At 40.4% G+C, this 20,854-nt stretch overlaps 1 long non-coding RNA gene across 1 annotated transcript; it reads left to right on the top strand.

Moving 5' to 3' along the window:
* Positions 1 to 3,564: 3,564 nt before the first annotated feature.
* LOC126951404 (uncharacterized) lies at positions 3,565 to 20,627 on the top strand. Its single transcript, XR_007724454.1, has 5 exons — positions 3,565 to 3,754; positions 3,897 to 4,045; positions 18,240 to 18,342; positions 19,650 to 19,706; positions 19,985 to 20,627. It is a non-coding gene; the product is annotated as an uncharacterized LOC126951404 (long non-coding RNA).
* Positions 20,628 to 20,854: the final 227 nt, after the last annotated feature.

Here is a 20,854-nt window from a genome sequence, read left to right as displayed (position 1 = left end):
GCTAGAACACCAACTACTTACTCAATATAAAGACATTAACATAGTTTGTGTATTCTCAATTTGTCCCACAAGCATTTTACAGGGGGAAATTATTGTATTAGTTAATTTTTGCTGCATAACAAACCTTTCACATTTTAGAGCTTAAAACCATAAACGTTTATTTTTTAGCTCACCGTTCTGTGGCTGACTGAGATGTCTGGGAGAGTTCTGGCCTGGGCGGACTCGGCTGGGGCTAGATGGTCTAGCGTGGACTCAATCACATGGTTGGGTTGGCAGGCTGTTGGCCATAGTGCCTTGGCTTTTCAGTATGTTTCCTCTTCAGCATCATAGCCCTAGCTTGGGCTCATTTGCCTGAGGGTCTCATGGTTTCAAGTGCAGAAAGAGAAAACACGATTTGTGTGCGAGCGTTTTTCAAGCCTTTTTTGCTTGCATCATATCTGTTAATATTCTGTAGGCCAAAGCAAGTCATATGGGCAAACCCAGATCAAAGAATGAAAAAAGAGACTCTATTTCTTGATGGGTGGGGCGGCAATATCACAGGGCAGAGGTGCATGCAGGCAGGAATGGAAAGAATTATTGGAACCATTTTTGCAAATAAACCAACACAATTTCATATATAGATGTATGGTCAAATTTGGGAATCTTTAAAAATCCCTGGCAGATTCCTCCACAAACCCAAGGCCCATACAACTTGTAATTCATGGGAAGGGGGGAGCTTCCAGTTATGGGCAAGTATTATAAATAATACTTTAATGTACTTCTTTGTGTATACAGTTTTTAAAATATTTTGAGTTATTTGGTTAGGATAGAGTCCCAGAAGAATTCTTGGGGTAATGGAAACAAGTATTTTTATGTCTTTTAATATTTGCTTTCCAAAAAGTTGTGTTGAATCATGTCCCAACAGCAGTGTATGTTTGATTACCTGTTTCACTATACTTCAGTTAGCACTGAATGTTAACATTAACAAAATTTTCTAGTGAGAAATTAAAAAATGGTATCTGATTTCTAGGGGTATGGATTCTGCCATAAGAGAATTCTACAGACTGGGTGGCTTAAACAATAGAAATTGATTGTCTTCCAGTTCGGGAGGCTTGAAGTCCGAGATTGAGGTGTAGACAGGTTTAATTTCTTCTGAGACCTCACTTCTCAGCTTGCAGATGGCAGCTTTTCTCTGTGTACATGAAGCCCTAGTGTCTCTTCCTCTTTTTATAAGGATAACAGTCATATTGGATGAGGGTTCCACCCTTATGAACTCATTTAACCTCTATTAACTCTTTAAAGGCCTTATTTTTCCAAATATAGTTACATTGGTAGTTAAGTCTTCAACGTATGAATTTCTGGGGAACACAATTCAGTTCCTACCAGGGTGGATCTAAAAGTTGTATGGGGCCTGAAGCTTATACAATTTCGGGGCCTTCTTTAAAAAGAATGTAAAATTATGAATACAAAATTGCTAGGTCCCCTGCCTAGGGTTTGGGAAGGGGCCTGTGCAGGCAAAGGCCCTGAGGCTTAAGGTTCGTGGCTTACAATGAACCCGCCTCTGCTCATTGTTGCTTTTGCACTTTACTTAACAGTGGGCATGATTGCTACTTACTTATATTTGCCAGGTATAAAGTTAAGGCTATTGGTTTGATTATAGAGCAACAGGAGAGCAGTGTTATCATTTAGGGTGGAAGGGTCTCAGGTTTAAAGTTCTGAGTTTAAACAGACACCTAGGGTTTTTAGGAGGTCTTATTTGTTCTAGTGGTGCAGAAAAGCACTTGTGTGGTATGTTTTCGTGACAATAAAGTCATGAAAGAAAGAGTGTGTCTTATTGCCCAAAGTGCTACCTCTCCCGTCTGAGCACCGATGGCTAAAACATGATCAAGAGGGGACACATCTTCATTCTTTAGTTAGATACCGGCCTTAGAATTTAGCTACCCTTGGGAGAAGGAACACATCAACTTAAATTTGCATTAAGTTATACATGCCTGACGCTAGATTTTCTGGGAGCAGATTTTCATATGGGGAAGCAAGATGGTATTAAGTATATAAACACGTGTGTTTGAAGAGAAGGTACTGAAAAATGGAGATTGAAGTGCAAATGACAAGCTTCACTTTAAAAAATTTTAGATAGGGCAGTGCTGCTTACAGAGGACTTGGTTGATATGCCTTAGTAGAGACCTTGTTTGCATGGGGAATCTGTTGTTTTAGAAACGTGTTTCTGCTGCTGTTTCTGCTTCCAAGAATGTCAGATAAAGGGGCCTGAACACAACTGGGGACGTGGGAAGGGGGAACCTCTAGTCATGGGCAGAGGTGGGGCTGTGATGTAACAGGCATTGGCTTAGACCAATGGGAATGCAGAAACGGATGGGGCAGAGATGCTTGGGTGTAATGACTAATTAAGCATGATCTTTAAGTAGAGGTTGCAGGAAGTTTGGGGAGTTGATTGGTAGGACTGGGTAGAAAGCAGAAGTAATATAGGAGGTGGAGGTAAAGAGAAGAGAAATTAAGAAGGAAAATTCTCATCAAATGACATATTTAAAGATAAATTAAACACAGAAAAGGTAAATATAATTTTTTTTCTTCTGGCTAAGTAATATAGACAATTCACATAGCTATGGAGATGATTATTCAAAATCACCGTGAACCTCTTGGCTTCTGGAAGATAGCCAATGTGATTCCCAGAGCTTAGAGGGGCCTGTCTTAACCACCAAACTGAGTTTCCACTGACACCAATACGAAACATGTAGAAAAATATTAGCATTTCCTATTCAAACAAATACGATATAGTCTGGGGACATAAGGTTATCTAATTTTCTTTCAAAAAGATAGCAGTTAAGAAAGCACATAGTTTAAACAGGAAAAACGCTTTGCACAATGTGACCCACTGATCCAAGCCCGGGTAGTTCTCATTGCCCGGGGAGAACAAGCAGAGCATTGTTTCAGCGATGAAAGGAAAAACATCCTCTGATTTTCCAAGTTTGTTCTGAACTAAATTTTTGGTTGAAATAGAAAGATGTATTTTTTTTCCTTCTCTTGCCACACTTCTTAATTTTTTAACCCATTTTTTCATGAAGCTATCTAAGTGGATGTTGAAACAGTGAATGTTAAGAAAGAGTACATTTCCTATGTAAACAAACACAACCCGGCTTAGAGAGAAAGGAAAGCAGTCCTGTCAACCCGAAAGGACCCAGCACATGGTAATTTTTGTAATTGAAGTATCCCAGGGATTCCAGGGTACATGAACAATCCATAAAACAGGAATGAGACCACACAAAAACACGCCCGTGGCTCCAGGCGGGCACGGCTGAAAAGAAGCAGAGCTTTAACAGTAGGAAGCAGGGGCCTTGCATCAGAGGATCTTTGTAAATGCGCCTCTAAAATGAAAGTCCTCTCTAAGCTCCTTCCAGGTAAAAATGCTGTTTAGTGGGGCTGAAGGCTGTGAAACACGAGCAATTCAGAGAGGAAGACAAAAAGACTGGTGAGGTCACGACCTTGAGCCTTATTGTTTTCTTTCTCAAGGTCTTTTACATGCATCGTTGGATTGCAGTTTCAAGCCTGGGATTCCAACGGAATTAACGTCCACTGAAAACTTACTGTGCTCAAGGCGCGGAATGGGGTGGTTTTATACACATTCTCCCATTTGGATTTTTCAAAGACAACATCTAATCATCCCCAGAGAAACTGCAACTGAGAAGATAGGATGGGTGAGATGGTCCCTAAGTCTGTCCTAGACACAGTTGTCTTTGCAAGTCCTCTGCCATAGTCAAAGGTGCTTTCTTGCCTACCTGCTGGTAAATCCTTGACTGTCTGATTTCTCTAAATAACTATAATTGGAGCAATCAGATAATTAAAAAAAAAAGCTGCAGGAGAGATGTTAATGTTCTAAAATATAGTTTCCATTCTAATTGCAGATGAAGTGCCCTGGGGGCCAGAGTCCAGACAAGTATTTTGGCACCTCCAAGGCCTGAAAGAACGCAGAGAGGAAAAGAGAGACCCTGTTATCCTTCCGCAGGGGTGGCCATTCAGCCTCTCAGAGATGGAAGTTAAGATTTCCTTTGGTGTAAGTGGGCAGTTTGACTGGCTGCAAGGAGAGCCTCAGTTTGTTTAATTTGGAGTAAAATTTTATGAGTTAATCTCTAGTGAGGGAAAGCAGCAGTAAACACAGAACATACTGGTCATTATTCTAAGTATTTCTACATTCTTTCTCATGCATGAAACGAGAAAAAAATGTCACAAAAACGAGGAGGCATGGTACTCAAATGTGTGTGTGTGTGTCTGTGTGTGTGTGTCTGATTTTGTTTTGATCAAACCATCTGGTGTGCAACATACCCCAGGAGTGTGAAGGCAAACATTTACCAAGAGATTCACATGATTTCTGCTGTGTATACTCATATTTGTAGAAGATGCTTATGTTTTCAGAAAGTGGAGATAAACAGATCTCTCTGCATTTATTAATGCAGCCCAGTTCTTTGCAGACCAAACTGTTATTTATTTTAGTGGGCCTTAGAAACTCAGGTGTGTTAAAAAGCCAGACAGACTTACACAATCTGGAAATGATCACTGTCATGTCTGAGGAAAATGTTACTGTGCTCCTCAAGTTTAACAATATGGGCAAAAAATTCAGGGATATTGCGATACGATGGTGTGCTGAAAAGTGGATTAAATCTCGATTAAATCACAACATAAATAATGCCTTAACTAAAAATGTTAAAGGCAACCTTGAAATGGTCTTAAAAACAAAAGAGGTAATTTACCTGATTTATTAGGGGAGAGAAAAAGTAGCTTGGTGTGTGTTCTGTGGATTTCATGTTTAATGGGATGGACTTTTAGGGAAATGGCTGGGGATTTGAGGAAGCTAAATGAAAAACCCCTATATGCTGGCTGGAGTTTTAAGAGGATAGAGGGAGGGAAAAATCACCCATCAACCAACCAACCAAACCAAACCAACAGAGTCCGAGTGCCCCAGCACTGGAAGCAAGACAATTGTTTCCTAGGGCACTCCTGGCTACCAGGAGGCTGCTCAATAAGGGAGCACTTAAACTTCAAAAAGGAAAAAGCAGATTTATTAGGAGGCACACATGAGGCTTTAAGGGAATGCTCCTGGTAACTAGGACTCCTGCTGTTCTCATTCCTGTGCCTTTGTATTGCTGAAAACCCTTCTGCAAGATCCAAATATGCCTTTGGTTTTTTTTTTTTTTTCCCCACACGTGTTGCCACTTGAACATTTTGCAACACCAATCTCTCTGAAAAGTTCAGGATGTAGGGTACTTCCTCTTGAAGGTCTCTCAGTTCTTCATAAGGAATTGGCCATATTTAGCTTCACTATGTGGGGGGCAGTGCTGGGGTGGGGTGGGGTTGCTGGGAGACATGTTCCTTGTGGGTCATGTGTCCCCGTGGGCAAAGGATATCACCTCTTGGGGCTCAGTTTCCTCATCAGTAAATAGAGAGTCTGCTCTTTAAGGGCCTTGCCAGGTCTAAGATCCTGTGATTCTCAGTGGGCCAGAAAACTCAACTTCTGAGCGATCAAACCTCAGAGTGACAGGATGGAATAGTTTGCCAAAGGTCATGCAGCAAATGCTTGTCAGTCCTAAAAAGAACTTGAGACTGTACCTGTCTTGTGACAACTGGACTCAGACATCTGACAAGGCAGGGGACTTTGCAGGGCAATGGCCACTCCTGTCTTGCTCACCATTGAATGCCTAGATCACGTGCCACATAGTGGGCAGAAGATATTTGTGAAATCAATGAATGACAGTTTAAAGAGAGAAATAAGGGACTTCCTAGGATCAACTCGGTTTTGAGAGTCAAGTTCTCTCAGCTGTCTGGCAGGGCACCCCACGCAAGCAGTTAGTGTGAATTTGGTGTGGAGGAGGGTGGACGCCCCAGCATGCTAGAAAAAGACCTGGCAGAATGATGGTTTGAGAGATTAAAACATTTCTATCTGTCATTGAGACTGATGGCAGAGCCTGGACTACTGTGTCACTGATCCAGACACAAAGTGTGATAATTCTGGAGGCAATACAAGGAAAATTGGATGATAACTTTGACTCTGGACACTGATGAGTAAATTGGCAAACCTTGAACTGTCTAGGGTTGTGCAAGAGTCACTGATCAGACAGATGAAGAAAGTACGTTGCTTGCTTGAGACTCTTCATAAAACAAGTCACATGTCTTTGAATTAGCACATTGTGACCCGGTAGACACACACCAACAGGAAATGAAAGCTTTGGGGGATGATACTTATCTTTATTCTGTGCAATACACTCTGATATTTTATGTTCTATTTTGTTTTTAGTTTAGTTTTTTTCTTTATGAAAAAAACCTTAATTTTTAATTTTTATGGGTATATAATAGGTGTATACATTTATGGAGCACATGACATACTTTGTTACAGGCATAAAATGTTTAATCACATCAGGGTAAATGGGGATATTCATCACCTCAAGCATCCATCATTTCTTTGTGTTATGATCATTCCAGTTGTACTCCCTTAGTTATTCTAAAGTGTACAGCAAATATTGCTGACTGTAGTCGCCCTGTTATGCTATCAAGTATTAGATCTTATTCATTATATATAACCATATTTTTGTGCCTATTAACCACCCCCATTTTCTGTCTCCCCACACTACCCTTCCCAGGCTCTGGTAACTATCATTCTAGTCTCTATTTTGATGGGTTCAATTGTTTTAACTCCCACAAATGAGTGAGAACATGCAAAGTTTTTCTTTCTGTGTCTGGCTTATTTCACTTAACATAATGCCCTCCAGTTCCATCCATGTCACAAGTGACGGGATCTTATTATTTTTATGGCTGAATAGTACTCCGTTGTGTATATGGACCACAGTTTCTTTATTCATTCGTCTGTTGGTGGACACGTAGGTTGCTTCCAAATCTTGGCTATTGTGAATAACATAGGAATGCAGATATCTTTTTGATATCCTGATTTCCTTCTTTTTGGGTATATACCTAGCAATGGGATTGCTGGATCATGTGGTAGCTCTATTTTTAGTTTTTGAGGAACCTCCATACGGGTCTCCATAGTGGCTGTACTAATTTACATTCCCATCAACAGTGTATGAGGGTTCCCCTTACTCCACATACTTGCCTGTCTTTTGTATAAAAGCCGTTTTAACTGGGATGAGATGATATCTCATTGTAGTTTTGATTTGCATTTCTCTCTCAGATGATCAATGATGTTGAGCATATGCCTGTGTGCTATTTGTATGTCTATGTCCTATTTTGGGAAATGCCTATTTAGACCTTTTGCACATTTAAAAATCAGATTGTTAGATTTTTTTTTTCCGTAGACTTGTTTATTATCCATATATATATATATATCCTTATATATCCTTATATATTCTGGTACTAATCCGTTGTCAGATGGATAGTCTGCAAATATTCTCTCCCATTCTGTGGGCTGTCTCTTCACTTTGTTGATTGTTTCTTTTGTTATGCAGAAGCTTTTGAACTTGATGTGATTTCATTTGTCCATTTTTGCTTTGGTTGCCTATGCTTTGGTTGCCTATGTAGTATTACTTAAGAAATGTTTGTCCAGACCAATGTCCTGGAGAGTTTCCCCAGTGTTTTCTTGTAGTAGTTTTATAGTTTGAGGTCTTATAGTTAAGTATTTAATCCATTTTGATATGATTTTTGCATATGATTTTTGCATTCGATTTTGCATATAGTTTGAGGTCTTTTAGTTAAGTATTTAATCCATTTTGATTTGATTTTTGCATATGATGAGAAATAAGGGTCTAGTTTCATTCTTCTGCATATGGATAGCCAGTTTTCCCATGACCATTTATTGAAGAGACTGTCCTTTCTCCAGTGTGTTTCTGGCACCTTTGTCAAAAATGAGTTCACTGTAGATGTATAGATTTATATCTGGGTTCTCTCTTCTGTTCCCCTGGTGTATGTGTCTGTTTTAATGCCAGCACTATGCTGTTTTGGTTACTATAGCTTTGTAGTATGATTTGAAGTCAGGTAATGTGATTTCTCTGTTTTGTTCTTTTTGCTCAGTATGGCTTTGGCAATTTTAGGTCTTTTGTGATTCTACATAAATTTTAGGATATTTTTTCTATTTCTGTGAAGAAAGTCATTGGTATTTTGATAGGGATTGCATTGACTCTGTGCATTGCTTTGGATAGTATGGAGCTTTTAACAATATTGATTCTTCCAATGCATGAACATGGAATATCTTTCTATTTTTGGGTGTACTCTTCAACTTCTTACATCCGTGTTTTATAGTTTTTATCGTAGAGGTCTTTTACTTCTTCGGTTAAGTTTATTCCTAGGTATTTTATTTTATCTGTGGTTATTGTACATGCGATTTCTTTCCTTCCTTCCTTCCTTTCCTTTCCTTTCCTTTATTTCCTTTTCTTTTCTCTTCTTTCCTTTTTTTTTTTTTTTTTTTTTTTTTTGAGACAGAGTCTTGCTCTGTTGCCCAGCCTGGAATGCAATGGTGTGATCTCGGCTCACTGCAATCTCCACCTCCTGGGTTCAAGCAATTCTCCTGCCTCAGCCTCCTGAGTGGCTGAGATTACAGGCGCATGCCAGCTCACCTGGCTAATTTTTTTTTTTTGTATTTTTAGTAGAAATGGGGTTTCACCATGTTGGTCAGGCTTGTCTCGAACTCCTGACCTCGTGATCTGCCCACCTCGGCCTCCCAAAGTTCTGAGATTACAGGCGTGAGCCACCGCGCCTGGCTGATTTCTTTTTAGATTGTTCACTGTTGGCATATAGGAATGCTACTGATTTTTGTACATTGATTTTATATACTGCAACTTAACTTAATTCAGTTATCAGTTCTAACAGTTTTTTGGTAGAGTCTTTAGGTTTTCCAAACATAAGATCGTGTCATTTGCAAACAAGGATAATTTGACTTCTTCCTTTCCAATTTGGATGCCCTTTATTTCTTTATTTCGTCTGATTGCTCTAGGTAGGACTTCCAGCACTATATTGAATAACAGTAGTGAAAGTGGGCATCCTTGTCTTGTTTCAGATCTTAGAGGAAAGGCTTTCAGTTTTTTTTCCCATTCAGTAGGATACTAGCTGTAGGTCTTTTAGTTTTAAAAAATATTTGATACAGTGCACTAAGTTGATTCCATGACCAATGCACAATTTGAAAACAATACCCTGAGATGCATTTTAAGATTGATTATGGCAGGTGCAGACTAGGCATTTCATCTTGTTTTGCTTTAAAAAAGAGCTTTATTGAGATATAGTTTGTATACCATAGAATTCACCCATTTAAAGCATACAGTTTGGGCTGGGCACTGTGGCTCATGGCTGTAATCCCAGTACTTTGGGGGGCCAAGGAGGGTGGATAACTTGAGGTCAGGAGTTCAAGACCAGCCTGACCAATATGGCAAAATCCTGTCTCCACTAAAAATACAAAAAATTAGCCAAGTGTGGTGGTACATGCCTGTAATCCCAGCTACTGTGGAGGCTGAGGCAGGAGAATCGCCTGAACCTGCGAGGCGGAGGTTGTTGTGAGCCAAGATTGCGCCACTACACTCCAGTATGGGTAACAGAGCGAGGCTCCATCTAAAAAAAAAATTAATTAATAAAGTGTACAATTTAATGGTTTTTAGTGCATTCACAAATCTGTGCAACAATCCTCACAGTCAATTTTAGAATGTTTCATACCCCAGAAAGAAACCCCTTATCCTTTACTTGTCACACCTCATCCCTTCATCTTCTTGGCCCCCAAGCCACAAGCAACCACTAATCTATTTTCTGTCTCTATAGATTTGCCTATTCTGGACATTTCATATAAATGAAATCATACAATAGGCTGTCTTTTGTGACTGTCTTCTTTCCCCAGCATAGTATTTTCACCACATTGCAGTGTGTATCAGTACTTCACTCCTTTTTGTGGCTGAATAATACTCCACTGAATGGGATATACCACGTTTTATTTATTCATTCATATAGGCATTTTACTTTCATTTATAATTTAGGCTATCAAATCTCCCTAAACTTACTAATTCTTAATATCCAAGAAGATGTGTGCATGGCGGGAACCCGGGACACCTATCTTGGTGAGAACATTTCCTAGCCCCTTCTATAACCTCATGGTTCACTCTCTGAAAAGTCTGCCTGTTTTCTCTTTGTTCTCACCATTGGCAGGAATCACAGGAAGGATCAGGTGTGCAGGGAAAAACTAGTTCTGATGGAAATGAGGGCCACAGAGCACTTGCTTCTCCCTTCATTGGCAGATGGACAATTGCAGAAGCAGTGAACATATTGATTCATTGGTCAGGACCATGAAAAGTGCTCTTTGGAAACCCTGTTCTGTCCTTAGAAGAATGCACAATGCACAGAGCCTCCTGGCGTGAAGAAGACTTTAATCTGTCTCACAATGATTTCAGATGAAACTCCTTACTCAGAAGAAAGTTACTCCCAGCTGAAATTCATCACCCCAAATTCTTTACATTTGCTACTTTAAGGCTCTTTAGACTCACCAAAATCACAAGGCAAACTACTAAACTGCAATTTCAGTCACTTTTAGGGTCAATGTTATTATTTTTCTAAAGTCTCATTTTATGCTTTTAAATGAAAACGTAAGTGATATGTATACCGATCCCCAGAGGAGACAGTGGGTATACCCTTGTCCTCCAAGGACCTTACAGCACTTGATAGAGGATTTGATTTAATGTTCACTGAAAAGCCACCTTTGGCTTGACCTGATTTCTGGAATTTTCTCGGTTATTGAAACTGTGCAGTTTTTCTTGGCCTTGTCTCTGACATTCCATGCTGAAATGGCTGTGTCTGCCTCCACCATGTCTGAAATGTTCTTTGCATTTTCCTTGGATTTTTGCTAATCCATTGTCCTGCGTGATGGATTCAGAGAAGAAATGCTGGAATGCAGAGCCAGGGCAGAGGGGAGATGTTGCCCCTTGGAGGGAACTCTCAGGCTTCCATACAGTGAGAGGTAACCGGAGCAGGATGACAGTGGTGCCATGCAGCCTCAGCTGACGTCTCAGCCTGAGGACTCTCTTTCTCATGCAGCAGGCTCTGAGAATAAGTCATATGGATTGTTCCCATGAAGGGAGAATAGAGTAGGAGTTTTATACTCAGAGGGACTTGTGTTTGGACTACACTCTTCGTGAAATTTATTCAACAGATACTTACTGAATGCTCAATATGTACCAGGCACCATTCTAGGCATTGAAGATGTGTTGCGGGACAAACTAGAGAATGTTTCTGTCTTTATGGAGTTTTCCTTCTTTTGTCAGGGGAGACATCAATATAGAAAATATCTATGTATAATTTTGTATTGCATAGAGATAAAGCTTTTGAAGAAAAATAGAGCAGGTGATGGATGTAGAGTGAGGTGCTATGACAGATGAAGGGGCCAGGGAAGGTGCGTTTTAAGGAGGTGATGCTTAAGCAGAGGTCTGAGTGAAGCAAGAGACTGAGCAGGCGACTTTCTGGGATGTCTATTTCTGGCTGAGGGGGCAGCATATACAATGGCCCTGTGGATGGTGCTTGCTTGGCACATTAGAGGGGCAGCAGGAGGGACAGTGACTGCCACAAGGTGACTAAGGCTGGTCACTAAGGGAGAGTGGTAGGAAGTAGGGTCACAGGGTAGCCAGGGGCCCAAACAGGTGGGCCTCACAGAGGCAGGCCTCACACAGTGGGGTCTGATGTGATGAGCCCCACTCTGTGCCTCATTCTCCCCATTTTCTGCAGCCTAGAGGTGATAGGATATGAGGAATGTGAAATGCACTTGGTAAAATATGAGTCATCTTCCTCCTCTCCTAAGTGATGACAACAGGCCCATTTTTCATGCGCTCATCCTCACTTGACTTGCTCAGTCCACCAGGATTGACACATAGTGAGGTTGGTCTTGGTTGGGGCATTTGGAAAGTCTAGATCATCTCTACTTTTAAATATCACTATGCCCCCTGGGCACTGACTTCAATGTGGTGGAGAAAGGGAGGGCAAAACTTACACCATAAGAATGTTTTCCCTGGAGGGCCAGTAGGGACAGCATTTAGAGTTTGTCATCGTGTTTGGTGCCCATTTCCTCTTTGCCTGGCATGAAGCTGGCAATGGCCCCAGGGTGCTAGACACCCCCTTGGCTCGCACGTGGATCTTCTGTGATTCTAAGACTGTATTGTGAATGGTCACGTTAGTCGTCAGCACTTTTTAAAAAAATCTCTTTGTTTTCCTGACAACACAAGACAAAGCTCTTCAGAGAATAAATAATAATATGAATGTAAGCAAAGTATAATGGTGCCCAGAAATGTAGCCAGAAGATGGTGAGCACATTTGTTCACACCTAGACAAGCCGTTATCACATGGAAACTTATTTATGCCGTCAAAGGTCCTGAATCACCCTGATTACACTGAATACTAGGGATCAGCTGCAGAATCTGTAGCTCTCAAGCCCTCCCAGAGGGTTTTCTACCAGCTTCCAAGGAAGCAACATTTAGGTTAATGGTTTCCATCCTGGTGTGGGGAGGAGGTAGGAGCCTCTGGGAGTGTGCAAGATGATACATTTTGGGGGCTGGAAGAAGAAGAAAATTTAAAAGAAAATTTTCTAATTTTCTTTAAAAAAAAATCTCATCAGTTGGTGATTTTTTTCACTCCTTTTCCTTCCTTTTTTCCCTTTCCCTTCTCTTTCACCTTCTTTCTCTTTCTGTTCTATCATGTATTAATCTACTACTTAAGAGATAGACTCTGGAACGAAATGGCCAGGGTTTGAATTTTGGCTCTGTCACTTCCTGATGGCATTCCCATTCCTTTGGGTAATAACTAACCCTCTGTGTGCACTAGCTTCTTCATTGGCAAAATGAAAAAATAACATTACCCATCTGATAGAGTTATTATAAAGACAGAAACATTCATATATGTAAAGTGCTTAGAAGAGGGCATAGCACACTATTATATATTTTGACACTATTTTCCTATTACTTCAATAGGGCTATAATTTATAAGTAAATAATTGAATAATTTATAGTCAATTAAATTATTTAAATACATTAAATTATTCAAATAAGTATGAAAACATGAGATGTGGCTAGCCAGTTTTCCCAGCATAATTTATCAAATAGGGTTTCCTTTTCCCAACTTCTGTGCTTGTATACATTGTTAAAGATCAAGTGTATGTGTATGTGTATACAGTTCCTACAATTTTTCACTGATGGGGTGGATGATTTAAAATATCTGGAGATCTCTCTTTGAGGCGATGAGAATCATTTTTATCTAACAACCATGACATTGGGTTGTGTAAGGACACCGTTTGTTGATGGCTCTGATTTTATAAAAATGGAGCAGGTTTTAGTATCAACACTACAGAGAAAACATTCAAGATACAAAGAAACAAAGCCTCAGACAGGCACCCAGCTCCTTTCTAATTATTAACATTTTCTGAGGCTGGTCTAATGGAGAGCTGAGCTGCAATGAGAACACAGAGACTTTCCAGTCTTCAGAGCCCTGAAAAAGCAAATGATTCTGGAATAATTGCACTCTCTGCATTCTAGTAACGGATCCAGAGAGAGATTAATTTTGAAAATCAAGAAAACCTTGGAGATCCTTCAACTAAAGAGTTGTTTTTCCAGGGGAAAGGGAAGGAATAAAGTGAGATTCATTTTAATTCAGGATATATTTGCCAGATACTATCATTCTCTTGGGCCTCCAATTCTCAGTGTTTCAAATTAGAACAGTCTCAGTTAACCCACTGTTTGTCAGGCTGATGACTGACACCCAGTGTGGTCTCAGCCTTCCACTTTTGAGTTAAGTTTCCTTGGGAACCAGTTGTCTCTTGTGCCACTTCCCTTTCATCCCCCTTCTCCCCATGGACTTGAAGTGCCTCTTCTTCTCTGCCTAAGTGACGAGCAGGTTTGGGGTAGGGAGAGCCAAGGGTGGCCCATCTTCTTTCCAACCAGCCTTTCATGAACAGCAGATGGAATTCTACCTATAAGGGAATTCCACGTGTGGGTTTTATAAAACTCAGCATTGGCTCTGGCTCATGGATCAGTAGCAGTCTCTGTGTAGAATAAAATGAAGTGTCTGTATCCCGACTCTTAGCAAATGGCCACCCTCCTACAGCCACCCAGAGTAAACCAGATCATTAATTAGCCTGGCTGTCCAGAAGAAAGCTACATGTAAATTCTCCAAAACAAAAGAGAAAAAAACCCAAACCCCCCAAACCAGAATGATAACACTTCTTAACAACAATATTTACATAAATTGTATTGGAAAATAGATTTAAACATGTACAGAAGTAGAGAGAGAGGCATAATGAACCCTTTTTGTACTCATCACCCAGGTTCGAAGATGACCAGTCATGGCCAACCTTGTTTCAATTACAGGTCCCTCTGGCATGTTTTGAGGCAAGTCCCAGACATGGTATTATTTTATTTATACATATTAAAAACGGCCATTTAGGATATTGAAGCACATGGTGAATGGTAAGAGGCAGAGGAAATCAAACTAAGCCGAACGAAAAACATTAAGTGCACCTGTGAGATTATGTGAGACCTTTATAAAAGAATTGGGTAAAAAAAATGGCCAAACGGTAATCAGTCTCCCTATCCTGAGGCAGCCACTAGGGGCGCCTCTGATCATGAGTCTCAGCAATCGACCAAGAAGTAAATTAAAAAAAAAAAAAATTTTTTTTTAGTGCTCTTTTGCACTCCAGTAATATTACAACCATGACTAAGGACACATTAAAGGAGGAGTAAGCTAGATCCTGGAATCTGGTTGTAGTCTCAGAGGGGATTCTGATGTTCCCATGAGCTTAAAGTGTGTAATTCACTCTTGGAATGATGGAATTACTAATTTAGATACATCAACCAGAAATTTTGAAATTTCTGGGAAATAGTAGCAGGGTTGGTATAGAAAAAAATAATAATGGCCAGTTTGCCTTCTAAAAAAGAATCTGCAGCCAGGCGCGGTGGCTCAAACCTGTAATCCTAGCACTTTGGGAGGCTAAGGCGGAAGAATCTCTTGAGCCCATGAGTTCGAGAAAAGCCTGGCCAACATGGTGTATTTTCTCTACAGAAAATACACAAAATTAGCCAGGCATGGTGTGCGTGCCTGTAGTCCCAGCTACCTGGAAGGCTGAGGTGGGAGGATCACTTGAGCTGGGGAGGTTGAGGGTGCAGTGAGCTATGATCACACCACTGCTCTCCAGCTTGGGTGACGGAGTGAGAATCTATCCCTAAAATAAACAAACAAACAAACAAACAAACAAACCTGGGGAAGTTTCCAGTGGCCATTAAGTTACTCTCAATTGTCACCCTGCTTGAGAGAGTAGACATCAATTCCCTTTTCTTCCTAGAGATACAGTCTAAACAAGAAATGGTAAGTGAGTGACTTTGTTTTTGTTTTTGTTAGAAGCCTGAAATTACAGAATGGTTTATCCTGCACTTCTACACATTTGTTTTCTTCTTGCAGATCCTAAATAATTTCTTTATTTTACGCGTTTCACTCAAACAATTCTATTTTTCTCCATTGCCATTATCCTAACACATCATGTTCAACTTCCTTCTGCTTTTTAAAAATTCTAATAATTTCAATTTGGTGATTAGTGCCACAGGAAAAGATACAGTTTTAACATTAAAACAATTTTTCTTTCACCTAAGTAAACCATTAAAGACAATGGAAAGGAGAACAAATGTGTTTTTTGACAGCCAGGATTTTTTTTCCCCATTGTATCAGCTCATTGCAGACAGCATGTGTACAATTCACTTTTGACTGAATCATAATAAATATGAGACAATATGGTATAAAGTACTTTTTTATAATACAATACTCAACAATAAATTCCACTTATAACCTTAAATCAAATTGGTGCAGATGCAAAAATTATGTAAAACTGGTGGTACCTGCTCCTGACCTTGTGGGGGCCCTCCCAGATCTTGACTCAATAAACTTTTTCTTCCCTAATGATCTGGCAGTTATTCCTATCAAGAGAATACAATGGGGGTGCTGAGAAGTGGGGAAGTGAAGCAGTGATTCAGAGACCACCAGGGCCCTTAAGAAGATTAATTTGTATGAGGTACCTGAAAAGTTGGAAAAATCTCAATGCATTTCTGAATACACATATTCATTTTGAGCTGATTTCTGTTCCTCTTGTGCCCTGTAAAATTTCAAGGAATGTAGTTGAGGTCTGGAGATTTCCACAAAGAGATTAAGAGGGGCTATAAACCGAAGAAATAGTGGTTTTGTGTAACTGTTGGGCATGAAATATTTTCAGTACCAAGATGTCCTGACTTTCAGTATAGAAACTGAGTAAACACCTTGTAAACATTCAGGGAACATTTCTATTAATGCTTTTAATAATAGGGCACATGATTTAAATCTAAAAAGAACCTGTGTCTGTTATCTCAGAATAATGTGTGAGTCTGTTTTTATATTTATTTCATAAAGTAGCTGCTGACATGGCTTAGTTTTCTGTTAGACAGCAAGGTCTGATTTTGCATTTTGTTTGGGAGTCAACCCATTTTGGGCTGCCAATAAGCATGTTTATTTACTATTCATTGGATTTTATTATCCTAACCAAACACTTACACTTGCTTCTCTACTTTTAGAAGAGGTTGGGTCCTTTATATTGGGTCCATATGAAACCCTGAAATCTTCTCTTGCAATGTGTCAGTCATTCCCAGGTGGAGACAGAAAGACTATTTCTTGTCTCTTTCCTGTAGTGTAGACACTGGGCTCATTCTGTAAGAGCTTGGATGGCGATAGGGAGCTTATTCCTCTTGGGATGGTGAGGGTCTGGAATTTCATGGAGTCTTGCCCAAGATTTTGCTTACTTCTAGCTCAGAGCAGCCCCAGGGTGTGTGAGGAGCAGAGAGTCACTGAAGCAGACATACAGTCAGGTGGCCTGTGATGCAGCCTCATACCTGCTGCCTTAAGCTTCGTGGACTCGGGCAACCACCCTTACCCTCCTTGAGCCTGTGTTCCTCTCTGTAAAATAGGGATCATACTATTTACCTTCAGGGTAGACGTTAGGGTTAAACAAAAGGCCTTCCAAAGTGCTATGTAAAATATAAACAGTTATTTTACTATCATCATCTAGTTATATATAGAGTGGGCCGGTATCGCTGAGGGATACTGAGCTGCAGACTTACTTGAGAGAGAAAGAAAGGACTGGAATTACAGAGAGATGGTTGGGACCTGGTCTTGATCCCAGGTATACCCGTTGCCTTTTGTTGGGTGTGGCAGCTGAATCCAAACTCTGTTCCCAGAGGAAAACTTCGTTTTATTGTTCTGCTGGAGTCTGAGGAATCCAAAGCGAATAAGACCCAATCCCTCATTTCTTGGTTTGCAGATGCCCTACAGAGAGAGATTCACAAGTTTGCAGGCACTGTGAGATGCCTGCTGAACTGCCATTCTTCCCTTTCTCCTTACCTTACCTTCAGCACCTTGATTGGCGTGTGTGTGTGTGTGTGTGTGTGTGTGTGTGTGAATATGGCCAGCCATAAAGTATAAAATACTTTGTGGCTAAGCCAATCATAGTATCATACTATCCCTTAATGCAGTTTCACTTTCTCACTCAGCCTCTTTGGGGCATGTTCTTGTGGAACAGTTGTGGCTAATGAGACACAGGGAGATGTCTGTGAGTGCAGATTTACTTCCCAGATGAAAAAAACATGTTTCTTCTGATAATCTCCCTCCTGCTTAACTGGAACAGTGGTGTGAGGGCATGATGTTAGAGTTCTGGCAGCCACCTTGCAACCATGAGTCAATTAGCAAAAGGATGAAAAGCCAACATACTGATGATGGTTGATTGAAGGAAGGAAAAGGCATGAGTTTTGAATAATAAAATTGAGCTACTGAAACAGTACTGAATTGATTCCCTTTCAGACTTATTTGTCTTTTGGTTGAAAGCCATTGTTATTCAGGTTTTGAGTTATTTGTATATAAACTCATTGGCTAATGAAATGCAATATTCAAAGCTGGGCATGGGAGATGTGGCATGAGGAGAATGGGGGAAGCCTTTATGAAGTTAGAAAGAGTGAATAATAATTCAATAGACAAAGAAGAAAGGTCAGATGAACATTTCAATTACAAGAAACAGAATATGTAATGAGTCCAGAGGCACAGCATTGCATGGAATGTTTTGGATACTATAAGTGGTCTAGCTTGGTTAGATGCAGTCGTCCTCAGGAGGACTACACCCCAGGGATAATTAGTAAATGTCATAATGCCCAGACAGTGATTCTAGTGTTTACTGGGAGGCATACTAAGTATCTTGCAGTGTAGCTTGTGAGACTAACACAGATATCATGCAGGAAACCCGTGTGGAAACACGATCTGGGCTGTCTTCCTTGTGGACATAACATCACCTTTTGGGGAAATAAGACTTCATTCTTCAAATGCTGAGGAAGAAAAGGGGTGAGTTCATTATTTAGGGGAGAGAGACTGTAACCATGCTTAAAGAGTGGCTGGGGTCCTCCTGACAGCCACTTTTTGAATGCCATTAGAATGGTCTTTGTAAACATTTTCAATTTCTCATTTAGAAATTTGTCATTTTTAACATTTTTAAAAAAAGTGAACTCTGGAACAAGAAATAAACTATCCACATGAATGAAAAAAGTTGTTTTTATGTTTAGTACAGATACATCTCTTCATGCAATAGTTTAATTCCAACAGGAAAAACCACAGGCAAAACTAGTGTAGTTGATTTTTTTTTTTTAGGATTTTAAGGACTAAAGAGTGGGCATATTTACAAATTAAAAGAGGTTGAAAGCTTGCTTTTTGATTACAAAATAATACATGCACATGATAAAACTATACAATCTATACAATGAATGCTTCCTACAATTTTCTTCTCCCCAGATAAACACTATTAATAGATTGATAAATTAAAATATATTTATATTGATAAAGCAACATGTTACTTCCATGCAGGAATGGATAAGACCTATTTTTACATTATTTTGGGCAATGCATTATGTAGGAGCCATCTTTTATTTATTTTTTAAATTATTATTATTATTATTATTATTTTTTTTTTTTTAAGACAGAATCTCACTTTGTCGCCCAGGCTGGAGTGTAGTGGGGCCATCTCAGCTCACTGCAACCTAAGCCTCCTGGGTTGAAGTGAATCTCCTGCCTCAGCCCCCACAAATAGCTGGACTTACAGGTGTCTGCCACCACACCCAGCTAATTTTTTTTTTTTTTTTTTTTTGAGACGGAGTCTCGCTCTGTCGCCCAGGCTGGAGTGCAGTGGCCGGATCTCAGCTCACTGCAAGCTCCGCCTCCCGGGTTCACGCCATTCTCCTGCCTCAGCCTCCCGAGTAGCTGGGACTACAGGCGCCCGCCACCTCGCCCGGCTAGTTTTTTGTATTTTTTAGTAGAGACGGGGTTTCACCGTGTTAGCCAGGATGGTCTTGATCTCCTGACCTCGTGATCCGCCCGTCTCGGCCTCCCAAAGTGCTGGGATTACAGGCTTGAGCCACCGCGCCCGGCCCACACCCAGCTAATTTTTAAAAATGTTTTTAGTAGGGACAGGGTTTCACCATGTTGGCCAGGCTGGTCCCAAACTCCCAATCTCAAGTGATTCACCCTCCTCAGCCTCCCAAAGTGCTGGGATTACAGGTGTGAGCCACTACACCTGGCCAGAGCCATCTTTTAAATACACAGTGGAGACTTTTCCAGGAGGAGGTCAAGAGGAAAACTGCTTTTTTTTTGTTTTCCAGGTTCATAGGGCAGAGCTAATACTCAGCTTGCATGAAGCAGTCCAGCTGGCAGATGTGGTAAGCATCTCTTCTGATTGGTTGGGGCCTGTATCAGTGGTTAAATATTTTGAATATTACCCCTCTACCATGGACTGAACTTTGTTCTTCCCACCAAATAAATAGATTGAAGCTCCAACCACTAAGTATGTGACAAGGCCATTACAGAAGTAATTCAGGCTAGATGAGGTCATGTGGGTGGGGCTCTGATGGATAGAATTAGTGTCCTTATTAGTAGAGACATCAGAGCAGTCATTCTCTCCTTTTTTCCTCTTGCTCTCTCTCTTCACCATGTGAAGAAACAGTGAGAAAGTGGCCATCTGCAACCCAAGAAGAGAGTTCTTATCAGACACCAACTCTGCTGGCATCTTGATCTTGGACTTCCCAGCCTTCAGATCAGTGGAAAAACGAATTTCTATTGTTCAAGCCCCCAAGTCCGTGGTACTTGGTTATGGCAGCCTGAGCAGACTAAGATACCTCCCATTAAATATTAATTCTCCCTGAAAATTCCAGCAGTTCATTTAGTCATCTTTAGGATATGGTAACTTGAAAGAGATGTTTTTGGTGGCCATTTGCAGCTTATCTGTTATCTGTAATTACATAAAAGCAGATTGCAAGTTTAAATTTCTATTGCATCAAGCCTCTAGGTTCAGTGTATGTCACCTCTGTCCCCTCTGAACACCCTCTGGAAGAAGGCGTTCCTACTAAAGAGGAATTCTTCATCCAACTCCCAGCCAGAGGATAACCTCAGCCCACAGCCCACAGCCCACAGACATCTTCCTTCCCCCCAGGCCCTACAAAATCTTAAAGCATGGGTAAAGAAAAAAGGAAAATCTTCCCATTGGACATATCATGCCTCGCATGCCTTGCTATATGAAGATAAACCAAACAATCATTTGGGATAAATGTATCCTGGGGTGGGCCATAGGAAGGAGAGGAGAGACAGAAAAACAATTTGAGCCAAATTATAGTTGTTGCAAAAATTTGCATTTGTCCTTAATTTTCCATTAACAAACATTTGGTCTGGCTGTCCATGAAGGATATTTTCCTTTTGTGTGTTCAGAAATAGGTGAATGTGTTATGTAATAAGTGTTGACAGGACACACATAAGCCAAGTGATGTTAGAACTTCCATTTTGTTTTGTTTTCAGTTTGGATTTATTTGAAATC

Source organism: Macaca thibetana, chromosome 3 (genome assembly GCF_024542745.1).
Source record: "Macaca thibetana thibetana isolate TM-01 chromosome 3, ASM2454274v1, whole genome shotgun sequence".
NCBI classification, from domain to species: domain Eukaryota; kingdom Metazoa; phylum Chordata; class Mammalia; order Primates; family Cercopithecidae; genus Macaca; species Macaca thibetana.
This window is presented reverse-complemented; position numbering and strand designations above follow the sequence as displayed.